At 41.2% G+C, this 7,874-nt stretch overlaps 1 long non-coding RNA gene across 1 annotated transcript; it reads left to right on the top strand.

The window, feature by feature from the left end:
- Window positions 1–1,405, top strand: LOC112201411. The gene is made up of 3 exons (XR_005800752.1): window positions 1–179; window positions 737–1,257; window positions 1,356–1,405. It is a non-coding gene; the product is annotated as an uncharacterized LOC112201411 (long non-coding RNA).
- The last annotated feature ends 6,469 nt before the right edge of the window (window positions 1,406–7,874 follow it).

Below are 7,874 nucleotides of genomic sequence, written 5' to 3'. Positions count from 1 at the left end.
TCGCTCTTGCTGGTCTAGTCTCAGTCCACGGATTTCAGTCCCGGAGAAAATCAAGGCGAAGAAAAGAAGGAAATCTTCGTCGCCGCCAACTGAAAATCCTATATCTCCGCCAATCCGGAATGAAATCCTCCACCGCCGCTGCCGCCAAGGCCACGCCCAACCTGCTCTGTCTCGCCAAGGTACACTTTTTCTGTACTACTACCTCTCTCTCCTTCCTCCGCGCGTCCGTTAGCTTTTGTAATTTGTTGCTATCTGCTTCGATCATAGTGAATTTTGCTGAAGCTCAGTTAGGGTTTGAGATAGGAGCTGTTTGGTGTGGTTTACGGTGCTCGTTTGTTGTGAATATGCTGAATGTGGTGTTGTTTGGAGTAGATTGGGATTGATGAGTTGATTGTGCCTCAGGGTTTAAGAACCTGATTGGCTGGATTTAGTTTACTGTGTAGTTTGGTAGATTTTTTGTGTTTATCTACTTGTGAATGTGCATTGAGGGATTTTCTTTTAGATTGGTTTACTCACAATGTTCAAGTTGGATTCCTTACTGTGATTGTTGTCCGGCAGAAATTGACCGGAATTAAAGGTTTATCTGAGGCCAAACTTGATAAGATTTGTGACAGTGCCGAGAAGATAGTGGTTGTTGTTCAAACTTGCCACAATCTGAAATGTTCATCTAGATTTTCTGAAGTTTTTTGAATGATAAGTTACTTCTCAGTCTTCATTATCGTTTTTTATTTTTCAGAACTTTGGATATTACTGGAAGTGATGCTCTAACCAGAGTAAGTTTAAAATTTTTTGTGGTTTAAAGTTGCAGTTACCTTGTAAATAAGGGAATTGAATGCAAAGAACTGGTTACATAGATCATCAGGCTGAGTTTGTCGTTACTGTCTTTTGCTATGCTTGTTTCTATGCTGATACTGTTTTATCAGTGACAATGGATATTCTCAATATAATGGTATAATTATGGAAAATAATAAGATAGGAAATAATAATTGTGGGTTGGTGGAATAGGATATCTCAATTTGTTCTCCACAACAATCCCTGGCAAGATTTGGATATGAGAGCTTTTTCTCTCTTCAGCGCCTTCCATTTCCAATATGTTTCTCTTGTATCAACAGCTTAGACTGGTATAAATACTGTATTCCTAACCTTGTACTGCAACTCTATTAATGGGTTAACGGTTTTTCATGCAGGACGATAAGTGTATTGAGTAGTCTAGTTTTGCTTGGAAGAGAATGAGAGCTTGCATTTTGAATTTATGAGGTATTTGATATGATTGCTATTGATCTCTTTTTGTTTTGGCACTGATCCAGCATCTTCATCACATTCGTTCCTTGATATATGTAGTTTCTTAATTTCAGGGGTTACTTTACCTTTCTCATGTGGGATGGAAACAGGTTCAAGATGTCATAGGTATTGTTATCTTACCTTATAAATTAGTTTTACGGTCAAACTATTGATTGTCAATACCGTTTAAAGGTTGCTAAATTGTCTGACTAAAAGAACATTGCTAAATGGAGTTTTCTTATTCTTTTTATTGTTGATTTGGGTGATATGCAATGGTAAGTTTTTGCAGAAGATTCGGAAGTCATGTTTTGCAGGTTGAAGCCCCATTGAGAGGAGTGGCACCAATGTTGACAGCAATAGGTTTGGCTCCATCATTTCTGGCCATAGATTTGAGTTCATATGTTTGTTTTAGTGAATAGGTTGAAAGCTGGAATGCAGTTTTCGGTAGATAAGGATTAATAGGTATTGTTATTATGTATGTATCCTTACACTTCAAATGATTTTGTAATTGAAGGGGATTATTAATATTCAATGAATGGTTCATTTCTTTGTTTTACTCTTAGTTTTGTTATACATGTTTTCTTGGCCAGAAATTAATTGATATATTTTTTTAAAAATCAGAATGACATTTACGGCGTGCAATACGTGACGTAAATTCAGCTTATTTACGACATGCATAATGAACGCCGTAAATTTATGCACATCGTAAATTAAAAGTACCATTTACGACATGGTCTTTAAGGACCTGTTTTCGCACGCCGTAAAAAGTCATTTATGGCATGTTTTGCGCGCCGTAAATGACCTCTTTTCCTGTAGTGTACTTCAAACCAATGGGGTATTATCTCAGGTGTGTTACAATCCTCATGCTGCTCACTTGGATATTCTTGGTTGGTTGAGTCTTTGTGTTGATGCACTTTCAATTAAAGATCTGGGTGAGTTAGTTTATCTATTGTGGGGAATTTGGAAGGAAAGAAACTGTCGGATTTGGGATAATAAGAGTGTCACAACTTCTGAAGTGCTTCTTATGTCCATGACTAGGCTGCATGCCTTTAGATTTCATAACTCAAAATCTCATATTAGAGGTACTGTGAGGATGTCACGTTGGTCTTCTCCTCCTTTGGGATGGTACAAGATTAATGTGGATGGTTCCTACAATTATACTACAAAATGTGGAGGAGTGGGATTTGTAGTCCGGGATAGCTTGGGCAACTTTCTTGCTGGGGGAGGTAGGCCATTGCAGGGGTTATTATGTCCGGAGCATGCTGAGGTACTGGGCTGCAGATTGGTTGCGAACTTTGTTGTGGAGCAGGGGTTTGTTCCTGCTTTATTGGAGCTCGATGCTCAGGTGGTTCAGCAGCAATTGTTGCAGCGAAGTGATCCTAATACTTCGGTGTTGGGGAGAATTTATGATGATCTAAGGCTCTTCCTTGAGAGTCATCTAAACTTGAAGGTTATATGCGTGAATAGGAGTGCTAACAAAGTGGCTCGCCTTATGGCAGCACAAGCTAGTTCTGAAGCACAGGAACACTATTACTTTTCTTCTTCTCCTTCCTTTTTGCCTGCTGCTTCTTTGTTATTTTTCCCATAGTTCAATAAATTTCTGACCTCCTTTCTCTCAAAAAAAAAAAAAAAACCTTGAATTTGATGATAAACAAATACAATAGAAGGTTTGTCAAATTTTCATTAAAGCTATTTGATATAATTTTTTTTTTTTTTGATCGGGTTAGTTGTTAGTAACTCACACACCCATGCAGTGGTATCCCAGCGCCAGGACACCTGCACCGACATTGCGGCGAAAGCCGAGCAAAGCCAGACTAATCCACTGCACCGCAGACGCACGAACCCAAAGGGTCCCTCAAATCTGCTGGCCACGGGATGGAGCTGGGATTCGAACGCTAGATGATATAATTTGATAGATGATTATTGATTTTCAAATCTGAGAAATTATCTTCTTTTTTTTTTTTTGAAAGGAAGATGAGAATTATTTGAAAAAGAGAAATGTGTTTGGGCTGGGAGTCGCTTCATCAAAAAGCCCCTTATTCATTTGGAGTTTTGGACCCTGCTGACCGTTAAAACTTTCAACTCTCTCCGTAGAGTTAAAACTGAGAATCTCTAGAGAACAAGAAGCTTTAGAGAATAAGAAGCTTTTGAGGATTAATTCTCACACACCTTTCATTCAACATACAGAGGCATATTTATACTACCCTAATTCTAGACAAACAAGGAAAGTAATCAAATCACAATTACAATCCCGATTCTATACAATTAGTATAATTCTATTCCTAATAGTAATCCTAAAAAATCTATGACTCACAACACTCCCCCTCAAGTTGGAGCATACACATCTCGAATGCCCAACTTGTCAAGTGAGTCATGAAATGCTTTGACTGACACACCCTTAGTCAGAACATCTGCTAACTGCTCCTCAGTTGGTACAAATGGGAAGGCAATTAGGTTGGCGTCCAACTTCTCCTTGATAAAATGCCGGTCAACTTCCACATGCTTTGTACGATCATGCTGCACCGGGTTATGTGAAATTTCAATAGCTGCTTTGTTATCACAAAACAACTCCATAGCTCTTTTTGGCTTGAACCCCAAATCACGCAATAAATTACGTAACCATAACAACTCACATACTCCATGTGCCATACCTCTATACTCGGCTTCTGCACTAGACCTCGCCACCACCTTTTGTTTTTTACTCTTCCAAGTGACAAGGTTCCCTCCAACAAATGTAAAGTAACCCGAGGTTGACCTCCTATCTGTGATACAACCAGCCCAATCAGCATCCGTATAACCACTCACCTCTAGGTAGTGATGTTTTGAGAACATAAGGCCCTTCCCAGGAGCACGCTTTAGATACCGCAGGATTCGCACGACTGCTTCCATATGGTCTTCACTTGGGTTATGCATGAACTGGCTCACCACACTTACTGCATATGCCAAATCAGGTCTAGTGTGACCCAAATAGATTAATTTGCCAACTAACCTTTGATACCGAGCCCTATCAGTCGGGACTTGATCAGGGTACTCCGCTAACCGATGATTCTGTTCAATTGGTGTATCAGCTGGTCTGCAATCTAACATGCCAGTTTCTGACAGCAAGTCTAAAACATATTTTCGTTGGCACAAGAAGATGCTGCTACTCCCCCTGGCTACCTCTATCCCAAGAAAGTATCTCAAGTCACCAAGGTCTTTCATCTCAAACTCTGAAGCTAACTGCTGCTGCAACCTCCTAATTTCCTCTCGATCATCACCTGTAATTACCATATCATCAACATAGATGATTAACACCGTTACTTTACCCTTTTGATGTTTAAGAAAGAGAGTATGATCCGAGTTGCTTTGTTTGTAACCAAATCGCTTCATTGCCTGAGTAAAGCGCCCAAACCACGCACGGGGGGATTGTTTCAAACCATAGAGTGACTTCTTCAACCTACACACAACATCCGTTTTATTAGTGGTCTCATATCCAGGAGGTAGGCTCATATACACTTCTTCAGCTAAATCTCCATGTAGAAAAGCATTTTTCACATCAAGTTGCTTGAGGGGCCAGTCCAGATTAGCCGCCAAAGAGAGAAGCACTCTGATAGTATTGATCTTGGCTACGGGTGCAAACGTCTCATCATAGTCTACACCATACGTCTGTGTAAACCCTTTTGCTACCAATCTCGCCTTGTACCTACTAACTGAGCCATCTGCATCATGTTTAATTGTGTAGACCCATTTACATCCGACTGTTTTTTTTCCTTTAGGTAACCCTATCAACTCCCAAGTGTTATTCTTCTGTAGAGCTTCCATCTCTTCTTCCATCGCTTTTGACCACTTTGGATCTCTTAGGGCATCCTGCACTTTGTTAGGAATAGATACAGAGGAAATCTGATGCACAAACGACTCATATGACTTGGACAACCTATGTGTAGATACGTAATTAGCAACCGGGTACGTAGACTTAGCTTTAAGACTAGGTTCATATTTCTTTGGTGGTTTACCACGAGTAGAACGAGAAGGTAAAACAGACAAATTGGGTTCAGGTATTACCTCTTGACCTTCAGGACCTTGGAGAATTTGGCTCGAGGGGGGAGATGAAGGAGAGGGAGAAGTTTTGACTTCCAAGTCGGGTTCACTGATGTCTGAAACGACATCGTTCTGTCCTTGATCTGAAACCACATCGTTCTGTCCATAATCCAAAATGGTGGCGTTCTCCAGGTCACCGCAAACGACGTCATCGCCGTTCCCCGTCTCCAGATCGCCGGCGTCGTCCAGTTTGCGCCTGTCTTGAAACGGCGTCGTCCAGTTCACGCCCGTCTCCAGATCGCCGGCGTCGTCCAATGGCGGTCGTTCCTCCATTCCCGGCCGTCCGTCGTTTCCCTTCGCCAGACCACCGACATAGTCGTCGTTCCCCATTCCCAGATTACCGCCGGCGTCCAGTTCACGCCGGTCCTGATTTCGACCCAAAACAGGCAGTTGGTCCCCTTCTGTTTCGGCTCCTCCATCGTTCCTCTCTCTTCTTTCGTTTCTGTCTTTTTCTGTTTCTCTTTCTTTTGCTTTTTCTTCTCTTTCTGTTTCGTTTCTGCCCTTTTTTGTTTCTCTTTCTTTTGCTTTGTCTTCTCTTTCTGTTTCCTTTCTTTCTTTTTCTTTTCCGCTTTCTTGTGCATCTTCTTTTTCTTTAGCTTTTTCGTCTCTTTCTCTTGCTTTGTCCCTTCTTTCTGTTTCTGTTCCATCTCTGTCCTCTATATTGCTACCACTACCACTGACCATCTCTTCGAAATAACCATATTGCTCCCCCTGAAGAGAAGGATGAGTGGGAGAAAAATAACAGGCGTCCTCGAAAAAAGTGACATCCATCGTTACATAGAATTTTTTGGTAGGAGGATGAAAACACTTATAGCCCTTCTGATGTGTCCCAAACCCAACAAAAACACACTTCAAGGCACGAGGATCTAACTTCGAGCGTTGGTTCTTAGGAATATGAACAAAGGCAATGCACCCAAAGACTCGGGCAGGAAGATTATGGAAAGACGGAAGAGATACATGAGACGAGAGGACCTCAACTGGAATCTGATTTTGGAGAACACTAGACGACATCCTATTGATTAGATGAGACGCAGTGAGAACTGCTTCTCCCCACAAATATTTGGGCATATTTGCACTAAAGAGAATTGAACGAGCAACTTCAAGAAGGTGACGATTCTTACGCTCAGAAACACCATTCTGTTCTGGGGTTTGAGGACACGTGGTTTGATGTATTATACCCTGTGTACAAAGATACTCTTGGAACTCATTACTCATATATTCCCCCCCATTGTCAGATCGAAAGAGCTTGATCTGACCATTGTACTGTGTATGAATCATATTTTGAAAATTTTTAAAAGCTGGGAACACAGCATCCTTGGACTTTAGTAAAGCAATCCAAGAAACACGAGTATAATCGTCGATAAAAGATACAAAATAGCGCATACCAGAAGGAGTAGAATCCCGTGAGGGTCCCCATAAATCAGAATGAATCAATTCAAAAGGCACAATACTTTTATTTGAAATTCGCAAAGGGTAGCTAACTCGATGACTTTTGGCCAGAACACAAGTTTCACACTTAAAAGATGACTCTGAAATACCCAAAAACAAAGAGGGCATAGACTTTCTCATATTACTAAAGGAAGGATGACCAAGACGACGATGCCACAACCAGATTTCATTCAACCGCTGCTCAGAACTCGAAATCAAAGCTACTGGGGCCTTCTTCCCTGGTGTTATCCCCGCATACATCCGATCCAGATGAAACAATCTCCCCCTCAAATCCCCTCGGCCAATTATCTCCCTTGTCTGAAGATCCTGAAATACCACATACATGGGAAAAAAGGTCACAGAGCAATGAGATTCAGTATTTAATTGGGGAACAGAGATTAAGTGATGTGACAAATCAGGAACATATAACACATTCCTAAGCTCTAAGTTTGGTGTGACTCTAACAGTTCCTATTCCTAATACAGGGAAGGCTTCACCATTAGCATTAGTAACTTTGGACACTGGTGGGGTTGAGAGAGAGGTAAAAAATGATTTATTGTAAGTCATATGATCAGATGCACCAGAATCAATAATCCAAGTATCTTCCCCAACAAAGTCAGAGACAAATAAAGCCTTACCAAACTTACCTCTTCCAATGAAAGAGACTGAAGCATTACCAGGTTTCTGATAGTTTTCCTCCATACCCTGGTAGTCCGGATTCTGAATTAAATTTGCAGCAGTGGTACGACCATGTTGGTTAGGTCCTGATTTATTCCAGGTATTTTGTTGATGTGGATACCCATTCAATCGATGGCACTTAGTCCTCCAATGCCCATAATTCTTGCAGAAAGTACAATACGGCCGTGTTCCTCCTTGAGAACTTGGTTGTAGTCGAAGTTGTTGAGGCGGTGGTACATACTTTGATGGTGAGGGCTTGGTTTGGACAGTGAGACTTGATAACTCCGAATGGATTGCTTTGGTACTATCAAGTTGAGTCTCATCTTTGCGTATATATGCAAAGGCATCCTCCAGGGTAGGTGGAGTTCCACGTCTGAGCAACTCACCCTTTGCACTAGCATGCTTATCGT

Source organism: Rosa chinensis, chromosome 5 (assembly GCF_002994745.2).
Source record: "Rosa chinensis cultivar Old Blush chromosome 5, RchiOBHm-V2, whole genome shotgun sequence".
Classification (NCBI taxonomy): Eukaryota; Viridiplantae; Streptophyta; class Magnoliopsida; order Rosales; family Rosaceae; genus Rosa; species Rosa chinensis.
Note: the sequence above shows the minus strand (reverse complement) of the source record. Positions and strands in the feature narration are given on the sequence as shown.